Source organism: Pteronotus mesoamericanus, unplaced genomic scaffold, assembly GCF_021234165.1.
Source record: "Pteronotus mesoamericanus isolate MK-2021 breed Mesoamerican mustached bat unplaced genomic scaffold, CSHL_Meso_final contig_214, whole genome shotgun sequence".
Classification (NCBI taxonomy): domain Eukaryota; kingdom Metazoa; phylum Chordata; class Mammalia; order Chiroptera; family Mormoopidae; genus Pteronotus; species Pteronotus mesoamericanus.
The window spans coordinates 512,688-526,441 of record NW_026555089.1 but is presented as its reverse complement, the minus strand read 5'-3'; the positions used below and the strand labels follow the sequence as shown (position 1 = coordinate 526,441).

Genomic DNA, 13,754 nt, shown 5'->3' with positions numbered 1-13,754 from the left:
GCCCGCCGGCGTTCGGGGGTCATGACGATGGCCACTTGCTGGCCGTCGGTCCCTCCCGGCCAGAGGAGCAGGTGCACATGAAACACCCTGAACCCACGGCTGCAGGCAGGCACGGCCTCGGGGGGCGGCCGGGGCGGGGGGCCAGGCGACAATATCTCTGGTGGGGCTGCCTGGAGCTGCACACGAAGTGCCAGCCAAGAGCCCATGGGAAGAGCTAGGTCCCCAGCCTCCCCAGCACAGAACCCAGCGACACTTCATGCCCTCTGGGAAGACCCAGCGGCCTGTCCCCCGGCTCCCCGCCCTGGTCCCCCGCGGCTGCCCGTTCAGGCCAGAGCGAGGACCCATGGTCCTGCAGACGGCGGGCACCGGCCCTGCCCCCACAGGGTCCTCCCTGGGCCCCGGGGAAGGGGCTCCCTCCTGCCAGCTGAGCTCCATTTCTCAGGCAACACTGCCACCTGGCGGCCAGCGCTGCCCTCTCCTCGCAGGAAAGAACATTTCAGAGCCCAGAGCCCAAAATGGGTTGTTTTTAATCCCTCAGCCAAATTCAGGCGCCCACCTTGAACTCCACTGCAAAGAGCTAAAGTTCCTAAAACAGGGGCGCCCCACCCCGCGGCTGGCTCTGAATGCGCCCTACCCAAAATCGAAATTTTACGTAAAACCTTACTTAGTTTTATTACGAAGTTTTAATACTTACATATATACATTTTCTACAGTAGCGGTCACAAACTTGGGGCCTTCTGGATGATTTAGAGAGTATCGAAAGGGCTGCCGCCCAATCAAGGTGATCACGTGAGGGCTTTTGGCTTCTCTGCAGTGGCGGATATCACAAAAACGGCCCACGGACCTTCGTTTCGCTCATCGGTTTTCGGTAGCGTCTGCGTGAGCAACGTGCGGCCCAGGACAGCGCTTTTCTTCCCGCGCGGCCCAGAGACGCCGGAAGGCTGGCCCCGTCCCAACAGCGCCGGTTCCTCAGGCGGCTGGGTGGGCCTGTGCTCACGCAGAACGCGTGTCCCCTCCACGCTGCGGGGAGGCAAACCTTTAGACGCCCAGGAAGGACAGCTCTGCCCAGCAGGTCTGCGAAGCCTCACAGGGACGCCGCCCCGAGGCCGGCGAGAGCGGAGAGCGCCCCTCATTCCTGCTCAGGGGACACCAACCCCGTCTTCTTGACACCAGCGTGGGGCTCCACTTACAGGACGAGGACGCGGGGGTCACACGGACCGATGTCCTGCCTCCGTAATCGCTCTGGACGTGACCTCCGCTGGGGCCCAGGCGCACTTCCCCGCAAGATGCAGGCCCCTGCCGGGGCGCGCCGCAGGGCAGCGACCGTCCCTCGGTGTGGCCCGCACACGGCTGGGAGCACGGCCCAAGCTGAGGCGGGCGGCCCACGGCCCAGGAGGGCTTCACGGCGGGGCGCCGAGGGGTGGCAGGGACGAGGGGCTGTTTCTGAGCCCGGAAGGCGTCTTCCCTGGCGGGGAAGGCCGGCTTGGAGCCGCTGGGGCGCAAGGCCGGGGCCCGTGGGGGCAGCGGACAGCGTCCCCGGTCGGGAGCCTCAGGTGCTCAGCTCGGGCCCAGAGTGTCCGTCCCGGGGCGGACGGACCTGAGGGTGGCGGGCCCACCCAGGCCACCCGGACCCCCACGGAAGCCCACGCTCGAACCTCTGACCACTTCCCACTCGGCACAGCCGGCCCGTGTCCCATGAGAGCAGCGAAGCCGCCCGGCAACCACTGCCCCCTCATGACGGGGGCTCGCGGACACAGGGTCGCTGAGACACAGAGACGACCTCGGCACTGGAGGGGGAGACCGTGGGGGCTCGGTGGCCTCTGGCAAGCATGTTCTGATGGCAGATTTCGGAGGCCAGCTCGGCCACAGCGCCCGGCTGTTTGGTCAAACGCCGGCCCAGATGCGGCCGAGAGGATGTTCGCCAGACGGGCGGAGGCTGAGCTCGGTGGCTCTGCGGGAAGCCGGCCACCTGCACCGCGCGGACGCCTCGCCGCACCCGCCGGCAGCCTGACAGGCCAAGACCGGGGTTTCCCGGAGCCGGGACTCAGCCTCAGGCCCGCGGCGCGCGGCCCTGCCCACATCTCCCAGCTGCCCACCGGCCCTGTGGGCACAGGCTCGCCCCACAATCCCAAGCTGACTTCCTAAAATGACTGGCTCCCTTTCTCCAGAGCACCTTGATCAGCACCCATGCGGGCCCAGAAGCAACAGTAAAAAGCCACCTGGGAGTTGAGCACCGACCGGAGCGGCCTGGGGACCAGGAAGTATGCTGTCTGCACCCCCTGCCCTTTTTGGTCCGGCGACAGCTGGCAGGAGAAGGGGCCGGGAAACGCTCTTCACCACGGGCTCCATCGGGCCCCCCGTGTCCCCCCGGGGCCGGAGCGAGGCCCCCAGAGCCCGCAGGGGCCAACCCAGGGGCCGGGGGCCGCTGTAGGATTCTTCACCTGGGTGACGCGGGCGACGTCTCTGAACTCCTAGCTGTCCGCTGGGCAAACGACTCCGTGTCTCTGAGAAGGCCCAGCGGGGCCCGTTTGCCCTGATCTGGGTCCCCGAGGACGAGGACGAGGACGGCGGCGGGCCGCGCACGCGGCAGGTTAGGGACCTGTCTCTGACCCCACGTGTCTATTACACACGCGCCGCTTCACCCCGACTGGCCGCCCCCTCCTTCCATCCTCAGCGGCGCCCTGGGCGGCAGGGCTGCCGGCCCCGGGGCGCGCCCGTCACCGGGATCCCGGAGGTGCGAGAGTCTTGGCCCTTCGCCCATCACTGCCCACCCGCCTGGACAGAGCTGGGGGCTCCGCCCCGGGGCAACGAGGCTTCAGTCCTTCTCCCCGTCCCCGTGCTGGCCGGTGCTCGTCGGTTGGCGAGGGGCGCGGACAAGGACCGGGAAGGGGTGTGGGGCGAGGCCCTCCCAGGTCAGGGCTGCCCCCCAGCCCGCGCTCCCGACGGGGCACAGGGGACGGGGCGCTGAGGGGCGTGTCACAGCGGTCACCGCGGGCATCCCCGTGGGCGGCAGGACCCCACCCCTCCTCCCTGCAGCGTCTGGGCCCCCCGCGCCCGCCCTCTGGCTGCTGCTTAGACTGAGCCGGTGTCTCCAGAGGAGGCTTGGTCCACAGCGAAAACGAGGGCCCGGGGACCAGGCTGGACTTGGCATCGCGGAGCAGGCTGGTCCCCTACACACCTGGCCTGCGAGGTTGCTGGGGGCACAGGCACGGTCACAGTCCCCCAAGCAGCCCCTTCACGACGTGACTGAGGCGCCTGAGGCTGCGGGACCTCAGGTGAGGACGAGGCCGGCGCCCTCCCCACCCCCGCCCGTGCGAACGCCCATTTCCATCTTACATTAAATGAAATTGCAACATTCAAATGCATTCCTAAGTCATTTTATTTATTTTTTTTAAAGACTTTATTTATTTTCAGAGAGCGGGGAAGGGAGGAAGAAAGAGGGAGAGAAACATCCATGTGTGGTTGCCTCTCATGCACCCCCCTCCTGGGACCTGGCCCGCAACCCAGGCCTGTGCCCTGACTGGGAATCAAACCAGCGGCCCTCTGGTTCTCAGGCCGGTGCTCAGTCCACTGAAGCACATCGGCCAGGGCCCTTATACCATTTTAAAGGCAGCCCCCAAAAATCTCAGGCTGAAAGACGATCATTTGTAATGCTTCCACGCTCACAGATCAAAAACTCAAAAACGTTATCTGCTCCCCGCAGACGTGCCTGCGACCCAACCGCACGCTCTCTCTGGGCAGGAGGCCCCGGCTGCTCCGCTCAGGAAACAGAGCCCCGGGGCCGCAGGCCCCGCCCCCACGTGGGTCTGGGGTCCAGGTAGCCACGGCCCGGGGGAGGGGGGGTGGGCAGGGGCTGCCGCTTCCTGGGATGAGCTGCGTTTTACATATTTTCACTTAAGACAAAAATGTTTGAAATCACCAAGTGTCAAACATGCTGTAATCTGAAGTTCCACAGTCACTTCGTGAAAAGGTGCCTTGGCTGTCCTGGCTCAGCGCCCTGAGCATCCTTGGGCGGCTGTGGGGGCCGAGGGCTGGAGGGAAGGTCCCAAGGAGAACGACCAGTGGCCCTTGCCGATGGTGGACCAGCCCACAGGACGTGCCTGCAGACGAGCTCACTCGGAGGCCACAGCAAAATGGGACAGGGAGGGCCACGGCACCCTTGTCCAGCGCAGACAGAGCAAGGGCCCAGGGCCCCCACAAAATAGCACCCCCACCTCCCCCACAATGAACCACTAACTCCCTCCAAGACCAGACCTCCTGAGACACCCAACCGCCCACCCCGCTGCTCCCAGAAATGGCCCACCTCCCGGACCCCAGGCCCCCTGCCAATCAGCCAGCCTGAGCCATGCCCCACATCCTCCGGGGGGGGGGGGCTGAGCTGCCCCAGGGACCCGCCTGCGGTTCCCCACAGGCGGGGCCCTGGGGTCTCTGCACAGACCGGACACGGCGATGGGCCGCCCACCGGCCGGGGGAGGTCCGGGTGGCCAGAGCGGGCACCGCGCACCTGAGAGCAGCTGAGTGCAGGCGGGCGGAGCGGGCTGACCCGAGGGGGACACCAGGCACCGCTCACCTGCACAGTCTCCCTGCCCCCCGCCCCGCACTGCCTCCACCCCCACCGCCCCCGCCCCCGCTCAGCCCGCCTGCGCCCCTCCCTCCGCCGGGTCTGCCCTCTGCTCGCTGCGGCCCCCCGGACGCGCCAGACCCGAGCCCGCCCGGTTGCCCTGCAGGACCTTTGCCCAGGCTCCACCAGGCTCCCTACAGCAAGTGTAGAACAGGTGGCGGTAACGCCCCACTCCGCTCTCCTACAAGGGCCGAGCTCGTCCTTGCCCGTGGACAGCCACGGAGCCGTGGGGTGCTCAGCGTGGCAGGCCGCCACCGCGCTGCGGGCGGGGGCTGGGCCCGCGGGTCGCTGGCACCTCCATCCCCTCGCGCTGCGGGGCCGCTTCCCCGCCAGGTCTCCGTCACCAGCGCCCCCTGGCGCCCACGCCGTCGCCCTGCAGCCCCGGATTGAAGTTGGCACAGAGCGGAGGTCGATCCAAACGGCAGGGACGCCGCCCTCGGGCTGGGCCTGCCGGGGAGCGCACGGGAGGGGACCAGAAACCACGGACCGCGGGGCGCACGTCAGTGCCGTGCCCTGAGACGGGGTGAGGCTGCCGCTGCGCCGGCCGCGGGTGGGCGCACGCGTTTGCGTTTACGGGGGGCAGGGAACGGAAGCGCGCCGGCGTTCGCGCCCACGCGACCCACACCTGCGCCCGGGGCTGGGCTCCCGGCCTCACGTGGGCGCCAACGTAGGGGGACGGGAAAAACGCAGGCGCGCGCCGGTGCGGACCGCAGCTGTGCGCCCAAGGCCCACCACAGGGGCATCCGTTGCAAGCTCTCCTTTACTTGCTGAAACTTTTTTATATTTATTTTTTAAGTGTGAACGCCCAGAGAACGTGTGTCCAATGCCTTTTACACAGGGACACGGCGCCCGCCTGCGGGACCGCGGATGGCCCTCCTTCCTATCCAGCACTTGCGGACCCCTCTCCTCAGCCCCTGGGGAGAACCCAGGAAGGGGCAGACCTGGTGTCTGTTGTGAGAAGAGCATTAAGGTCCGAGGGGGGCCAGTGAGGGGGAGCGGCACGTGCGGTGTGGAGCCCCGATCTCTGGTCCCCGCGGGACACCTCCCCAGCCCAGGCAGCCGCCGGCCGGGGCCAATGTCCCTCCACAGCGACTCTCTCCCTCCCTTGGGGGGCAAAGGAGCAGCCGAGGGGGGTCCTGCAGCCACTGGTCCCTGTCCATTTCCCACGTGCTCGACCTGCACCCCAAAGCTGGCGCCGGCCCGCGGGCATCTCAGGGAGGCAGCGTCCACACTGGCCAGAGCAGCAGCCCCGTGACAGCCGCTCCCAGCACCACGGTCCCCGCAGGTGTGGAGCTCAGGTTCCTGAGACAATCTGTGGTCCCCGGGAGGCCAGTGGACAGACAGGGGTCCTCCCGGGGGCGTGGCCTCTAGAACGGACGGATTTCCATATTCAACCCCTTTAAATTCATGGCACTCGGCCAAACGTGGTTCCAGGGCCATGGAGACCGAGCACCACAGACCAGGCAGCCCCAGCGACAGAAGTCGGCCGTCTCGGCGTCCGGGGGCTGGGCGTGCACGGTCAGGTGTCGGCGGGGCCGAGAGGGAGACACTGGCCCGGGCCGCACCCCTGGCGTCTGGGGGTTCCTGGTGCTCAGCAGGGTCCCCGGGCTCGTGGATGCGCCACCAGCCTCTGCCGCCACAGTCCGGCAGCGTGCGCCCCGTGGGGCCCATGTCCCCAGCTCCCTTCGGACAAGGACGTGGCCACGTCGGAGCGGGGCCACCCGACCCCGCTGCAGTGCGTTCCCCCTTCCTGGTCACTGCACTGCAGCACAATCCGTATTTCTCAAACCCAGCCTCCCTCGGAAGGGCCCAGAGACTCCAGCACAGGCATTTCGGGAGGACACAGCTCAACCCCTAACGCTGCTGTGGCCACTGAGGACGCAGAGCAGCAACGGGACCACCGTGGCCTTTCTGCGGTGCCCCATGGCCCTCAACAGACCAGGGCTCCACGGCCGGCCACGAGGCCGCACTGGCTCGGGGCGACATGGGGCCCCGGGAAGCCTCGGGGGCACTGCGGACCCCCCGAGCTGGGGGACACCTGCTTCTGTTGTTTAATCACCAAACGTGTGAGCATCAGTTGCAGCTGCCGCAGAAAATGGTACGGTTTTGATGCTGGGCAGCGGTGAGCGGTGAGCGGTGAGCGGTGGACTCAGAGAAGCGGCAGTGGCTTTGAACCTGACCGATGGGTAGCGGCGGGAGGCACTGTGAGGCGCCTCACAGAGAAAGCTTCACTGTCCCCAGATGGACTTCGGCGGGACCACGTGCTTCCGGCAACAGGTGAGAAGAAGGTCTTGTTACATCGCGGCAGAAAATGCAGCTGAATCGAGCGCCAGGTGTGTGGGGAAAACAGACCCCCTCCCCCGGTGGTACTGAGACATGATATGTCCGGCATCATAGAGGCGTTCTTTAAGTCTACTTCATTGACCGTGGTATCACATCCTATTTTCTCTTCCCCGGGATCCCCGCCTCCCTGCACAGGCCTTCTGCGCAGCATGGCCCACGCCTTTGCTCGAGTCCGTGGGCCGTGCGTGTAAGTTCTGGGGCGTCTCCCTTTCCTGCTCTATCCTTGCCCTCCCCCCGTCTCTCCGGAACCTACCCGCTCTGCTGCTCCTTCCCCGTGCCTCCCCCCACCCTGTTCTTCCCGCTCCGCACTGTCTCTGTTCCTGGGATTCTGTTCTGTTCTACTCGTTTGCTTAGTTCGTGTTTGTTTTTGGTTTTGTTTTAGGTTCAGTTGTTGATAGTTGTGTGTTGTCATTTTATTGTTCACAGTGTTTGATCTTCTTCTATTTCTTAGATGAGTACTTTTTAACATTTCATATACTAAGGGGTTGGTGTCGATGAACTCCTTTAATGTGTCCTCCTCTGGGAAGCGCTCTTTCTGCCCTTCCGTTCTAAATGAGAGCTTTCTTAAATAGAGTGATCTTCGGTGTAGGTCATGGCTTTGAATACTTCTTTGCGGCCCCTTCTCACCTGCAAGATTTCCTTTGAGAAATCAGCCGATAGCCTCATGGGAACTCCTGTGTAGGTAACTATCTACTCTTCTCTGGCTGCTTTTAAGATTCTCTCCTTATCTTTGATCTTGCGTAATGTGATTATGATGTGCCTTCACGTGTACTTCCTTAGTCCAAGGGCTTTGGGACTCTCTGAGCTTCCTGGATATCCAGGAAGTCTATTTCATTCTCTGGACTGGGGAAGTTCTCTATTTTTGTCAAAAACAAGTTTTCAATTTCTTGCTCTTCCGCTTCCGCTTCTGGCACCATTATGACTCAGATGTTGGAACGTTTAAAGCTCTCCTGGAGGTTCCTAAGCCTCTCCTCACTTCTTGAAATTCTGGTTTCTTCACTGTCTTCTGGTTGAAAGTTTATTTTTCCGTCGGGCTCCATTCCTTGATTTGAGTCCCGGCTCCCTTCCCTTCGCTGTTCGTTCCCTCTCTCTATTATTTTTATTTCACTCGGCATAGCCTCTCCTTTTCCCTCTATTTAGCGACCATACTCAGCCATTTCTGTGAGCACCCCGATTGCCAGGGTTGTGTGCCCTGCATCTCATAGGTTGGCTGTCTCTCCGTGGCTCGGTTCTTTTTCTGGCGCTTTGATCTCTTCTCTCGTTTGGGCCCTATTTCTCTGCCTTGGCGCACAGGATAAGTTGCAACGGTGGAGTCTTAGGTATTACGCGGGGTCCTGGTCATTCACGTCACTGCGCTGTGGCCGTGCATGTGGGGTAGGGGTCAGAGAGGGCACGACGGCGCTTGCTTGGTTCGCACGCCACTTTCCTTCCCTGCCCCACGACCCACAAGCTATGAGGCCCTTCTGGTGCTGATTTCCGGGCGGTGGGCCGGTGTGCGAAGTTGCCCCTGTGGGTCTCTCCAACGAACACTCCGGGGAGGCTGGGAGTCTCTCTGCTGCCACAACGCCCACAGGGTTTTGGAGCCAGAGTTTCTGAGGCTTAAGTCTCCTGCTCTGGAACGCGGGGCTGCACAGGTCTGTCTCGCTCCCCAGTAGTTCCTCCCGGTCTCTCGGCACTTAAAGGGGGGACCTCCAGCGGCCGACTCGCCCTCCCGGTCTTCCAGATGACTAAGCAATGAATATTTCTAACACCGCCTGTCCACATTTGCCTTGTCATTGCACATTGAGTCTGCTTGAATCTCATGCAATGAGGGATAAGCTGTTTGGATTTAGAGACACCATTAGGCTATTGACTCTCTCTTTGTTCCACCCTCCTCTTCTCGTTGGTGGAAAATGCCAGTTTTACTCTTTCCCCTCCTTTTAGCCATCCACCTCATTTTTCTCTTCCTTTCATGGTCATGCTAGACATGAAAACACAAGCTTCTGAATTAAGGGAATGGAATCAAACTCAGCATTTCTACCACCTGCGCAACACTGCCAAGAGCAGAGGACACCCTGCCGTTTACCTCATCCAACACAGGTGCCGTTGTTACTGAGGGTTTCAGTTTTAGGTACGGTGTTACCCCCCAGTCTACGTTGGTACTGCTCCGTACGGTCCAGGCGATTTTAAGTTACCTGCGATTGAAGCCTTTCTTTCTTCTTCATTCCCTTCCATGTCCTGGAGCTTCATGCGACATTTCTTTCCTCCTGTCCAAAGAATATCCCTTCCTGTTTCCCCTGGAGGCCCCAGGGTGACCTTGTCCGGGCCTTTCCCAGCTCCCAGAGGTACCCGCAACTCTCGGGTCATGACCCTTTCTCCATTCTCCGAGGTGCATGGCCAGCCGAGTCCTCATGCTGCCATCTCCGGGTGAGATTCCCCCCCCGTTCCGAGTTTTGGGACTCTGTTTGTCTGTGTTGGACAATCAAGTCAGATCTCCCTAACGGTCAGCAGACTGGCAGCCTGAGGCCCACCTGCCTCTTCCATTGCCTTTCCGCATCACTGAACAGAGTCACAGGAGGCGGCGATGGGGACTGGATGCCCTTGGGGGGCGTCACTCTGCTACCTCAGTGTGGGAACCGCAGAGGAGTTCAACGTAGAGTGCGGGGCGGTTGTAGATCCACCGGAGGGGCCCGAGAACTGCCGTCCAGGAAGGACACCTCCGGGCCCCCCACCGGGGCAGGCGTGATGCCCATGGCCAGACATTGGGACGTTGCCAACCTCAGTCCCAGAGGACCTCAGCGCTCCTGCCTGCCTTTGTTTTCCTAACGTGAGGGGAAAGCAGAACGGCTGAGCCTAGTTGCACCTGGGGCCATAGCTGCAAGGGAGTCAGGGAAATGTTTTCCCACCTTTGTCACATGAGAGGGAAGGGGAATAGGGAAGTGCTGGCCCCAGCACACCAAGGTTCCTGCCCCAAAGGACAAGCCCCACCGCTGGACTGTACCCAACGAAGGGCACAGGACCCGCGTGCTAACATGGGCCCAGGGCTGGGCTCCCTGTTCACCGTGTGTTGGCCCCTTCCCTGGTGGGAATATCTCTGGAGGACAGCCACGGCCGGAGGATGTGTCCGACTTGGCTGCCCTGCACCCCAGGAACAGCTAGCAGTGGAGTTCCTTAAACCTAGCAGTGGTAGAGAGACTGCAGTGCAAGGCTCACACAGCCTGTTTGCCAAGACAGACACGATTTTAAGGGGAGGAAATTTTATTGTAGTTTAAGAGCAAAATACAGGCACTGTGGGCGATAAGGGAGGCCCTGGGGACGGCACTTGATGGGGAAGAGGGGGGACGTGACGGGGGTGGTTCTTTTCCTTACGGAGGAGCAGGGAGTGGACGTCCTTGGCCGGTCACCGGTGGTTCCTCAGTGCTGGGTCCGTGCCTAGAAGCGGAGGACAAGGGCACTTACCGCCGTCTGAAACAGCCCCAGTGGCCGCTTGGCCATGGACGAGTGTCGGTGACCGCGGGGAACGGGCCGTCCGTCAGAGGAAGGACATCTCAGACGGGCTGGGGGAGCGCCACGGCCACCGCGGTGAACGGTGCTTCAGGGGCCGCACACAGGGAGGGATGGGGCGGGAAGGAGCGGGGCGTGTGCCGGGGCCGTGCTGGGACTAGAAGCTTCAGCGGATGGGACGAGTGGGACCTGTGAGCGGGCGCTGGAGCGGCCGCTCCATCAGATCTTGCACTGGCAGCAGACGGGGCCGCAGCAGCTGGACTGGCAGCAGCAGGGTGTGCAGCAGGTGGACTGGCAGCAGCAGGGTTTGCAGCAGCTGGTTTGGCAGCAGCACACGGGCACACAGCAGCCGGCGCCGCATCCACCGCCGCAGCCGCCCTTGCAGCCGCCGCAGGAACCGCAGCCGCAGCCGCCCGTGCAGCCCCCGCAGGAGCCGCAGCCGCAGCCGCCCTTGCAGCCCCCGCAGGAGCCGCAGCCGCCCTTGCAGCCCCCGCAGGAGCCGCAGCCGCAGCTGCCCTTGCAACCCCCGCAAGAGCCGCAGCCGCCCTTGCAGCCCCCGCAGGAGCCGCAGCCGCAGCCGCCCTTGCAGCCCCCGCAGGAGCCGCAGCCGCAGCCGCCCTTGCAGCCCCCGCAGGAGCCGCAGCCGCAGCCGCCCTTGCAGCCGCCGGAGCAGGCACAGGCGGGCACGCAGCAGCAGACGGGCCTGCAGCAGCAGACGGGCACACAGCAGCCGCAGCCGCAGCCTCCGCAGCCGGAGCCGCAGCCCCCGGAACAGCCACAGCAGCCCATGGTTCTGGTGGGTTTGGTGGAGCGGGTCGGAGGAGCAGGTGCAGAGGGAGGTGGTCGAGTGTGGGGCCCTCTGGGCCCGGGGCCTTTATACTCTGGCCGGGTCAGCTGGGAGGCGGGCGCAGGGTCGCTTCCTGCTTCCTGTGTGTTCTCATGTCCCTGTCCTCTCACTGGCTGGGGCAGCGCCCAGTGTCTTAGGTTCTAAATTTGGAGGCTTCCTCCGTGTTGGTCTCTATAATTAGGGACTGGGCGTCTCCTTGCCCCGTGCCTCCCCGGCGGGGACAGGCACGGGTCACCCGCCTCGGTGCTCACCGCGCGCGACCTGCCCCGGGCTGGCGCAGGCCTGCGGGACGGCAGAGGGCCAGGCGCGTCCGCAGGCGTGTGACTCCGTGGCCGCGGGCGGCGCCGGGCGAGCCCGGGCCTGCAGAGGGAGCCTCCTGGCCCTCCACGCCCACAGTCCCGCGGCTCCCTGCGGCCCTTAGGAGGCGGGTCGCTGCCAGCCAGGTTCCGTGCTCGTTCTGCTGTTTGCTCTTAGGAAATTAGCTTACATTGTCATTAGAGTGAGGCAGGGAGGGCTGTTAATCAATGACTTTAGCTTCTCATTTTTATTGATTGTTTGAATTTTTATCGGTTTTACTGGGGCGACATCGGTTAACACAACGATACAGATTTCAGAGGCACAATTCTAGGGTTTTATTTACTCATTGATTTTAGAGAAAGGGAGGTAGACATGGCAGGCGAGAGACATCCCTGTGTGGTTGCCTCTCGCGCGCCCCCCACGGGGGACCTGGCCCACGGCCCGGGCCTGCGTCCTGACTGGGACGCGAATGGGGACCCTTTGGTTCGCAGGCCGGCGCTGCATCCACTGGGCCTCACCCGCCGGGGCCCGGGGTACAGCTCCGTGATGCACCGTCTGTATGTTGCCCGGTGTGTTCCCCTCCCGGGTCGGGCGCCCTTCCCGCACCCCTTTCCCCCTTCGCCCCCTCCTACCTCCGCACCCCCTTCCGTCCGGGAACCCCCCGCTGTTGTCTGTGTCTAGGAGTTTATTCTCTTGCTTCGTCCCGCCCCCTTTCTCTCCCGGCCCCCAACACCCCGCCCCTCTACAGCTGCCAGCCTGTCCTCTGCGTCCCGAGTCCGTTTCTCTTTTGCGGAAACTACTTCATTAGATTCCACGTATTAGGAACATTATATGGTGGTTTTAACTTGTGCTTCTGTGATGACTAGTCATGTTGAGCACCTGTTCACAGGTCTGCTGGCCTTCCGTGCGTTCTTCTTGGAGAAGTGCCTGTCCAGACCCTTCGCACTCTTTTTAATTAGATGGTTTGTGTTTTTGGTGTCGAGTTGTATATGTTCTTCATAATTTTGGAGATGCACCCCCAGTCGGAGGTGTCATCGGGGGACCGGACCTCTCATTCAGTAGGTTGTCTTTTCATTTCGTTGATGGTTTCCTTTTCTGTCAAAAGCTTTATGGCTGTCGGTTTTCACGTTCCTGAAAATCCTCATGATGAGGATGGGTGTCCCCGCGTGGCCCTGCCCCTGGCCTGCGCTCTCTCCGCCACTCTGGTGCTCGGGGCCCTGTGGTCTCACGTCCCAGGCGCCGCCTCCTCGGGGAGGCTGGCCGGCGCCCTGGAGAACCTCCGCCCACCCCAGGTCCGCGGGGCCCGGCCCTCAGGGCCACCCGTGTCCTGGCTTCCCCACCTCTGTGAATGCCGCCGAGTCTGCCTCCCGCCTCCGTCGCGTGTGCCCGCCTCTCCCTGGCAGGGCCTCGGCCACCCGTCGGGCCAGCGCCGTCTCCCTCCCGGGTCCTCGCAGGACCGCCTCACGGGCCTGCCCAATATGGCGGCCGAACGACCCCCCGGGATCCCAGGTCACGCGCGTCTTCTAAGGCAAACATTCCTGGGCTGTGTTGACCCCCCTGGGCGAGGCCCTGTGCCTTCGATGGTCTCTGAGACCCAATGTCAGACCCCACGTGCTGCCACTGCCCCGCTTGTTCGCGCGTCGCCCGCTGCCTCAGGGTCCTCGCGGCTCCTCTTCCCGCCAGCATGGGACCTTGGAGCTTCTGCTCTCACTGGCCCCTGGCCGTCCCAGGGCTCCGCTGCCGCCTCCAGCTCTGCTCACCTGACACCATTTTGGCAAGGTCTGGCCTGCGCACCTGTGTAGGAACGCGCCCACCGCCTCCCCTCCGCCCATGCTCTCCCCGCTTCCTTTCCTGTGTTATTCCACATCTATCAACACCGACAGTCTGTGCGTTGCTGTCTCTCCGCCCCGCTCCCCCGCCCACTGTGCAAGCACACTAAGGCACAGGCGTTTCATCCCCTGCCTCCGGGCGCCGTGACTCACACCTGAGCCAGAGGAGGGGCTCCGTCAGTTCGCTGAGTGCACTCACGCACGTTCAGGGAGCTCAGGGCAGAAGAGACAGGGACATGTGTGCAGCCTGCCGCCTACTTTCGAGCAAACAGTGCCTGCCAGTCATCAGTAAAACGCCCACATGGCAGGCGTGCCAGCGAGCGGGAAGCTCCTG

The 13,754-nt window shown here is 63.3% G+C and overlaps 1 protein-coding gene across 1 annotated transcript in view; it reads right to left on the bottom strand.

Annotated features, from left to right (window-relative positions):
• The window catches only part of TNNI2 (troponin I2, fast skeletal type), a 210,381-nt gene that overhangs the window by 88,510 nt on the left and 108,117 nt on the right, over nucleotides 1–13,754 (bottom strand). The window lies entirely within an intron of this gene.